The sequence below is a fragment of the Penaeus monodon genome, chromosome 21 (assembly GCF_015228065.2).
Source record: "Penaeus monodon isolate SGIC_2016 chromosome 21, NSTDA_Pmon_1, whole genome shotgun sequence".
NCBI classification, from domain to species: Eukaryota; Metazoa; Arthropoda; class Malacostraca; order Decapoda; family Penaeidae; genus Penaeus; species Penaeus monodon.
In genome coordinates this window covers 18,183,232-18,183,433 of record NC_051406.1, presented here as the reverse complement: position 1 = coordinate 18,183,433, position 202 = coordinate 18,183,232, and positions in this window count along the sequence as shown.

Below are 202 nucleotides of genomic sequence, written 5' to 3'. Positions count from 1 at the left end.
CGTCGCCCTCCTTTCTGCCTGTCCGCCCGTCTCTCCGGGGACTGGATGTCTGGCGGCGCGGAGACGGGATGTCTGGGGACTGGCAGGTACTGCTTGGATGGAGCCACTTATCGATTTCCGCAACGGCAGATTTCAGTATTTCCAGGTGATGTGATGGCTTAAGATTAATCCTTAACTCTAGCGTGTGTTTAAAAATAATATA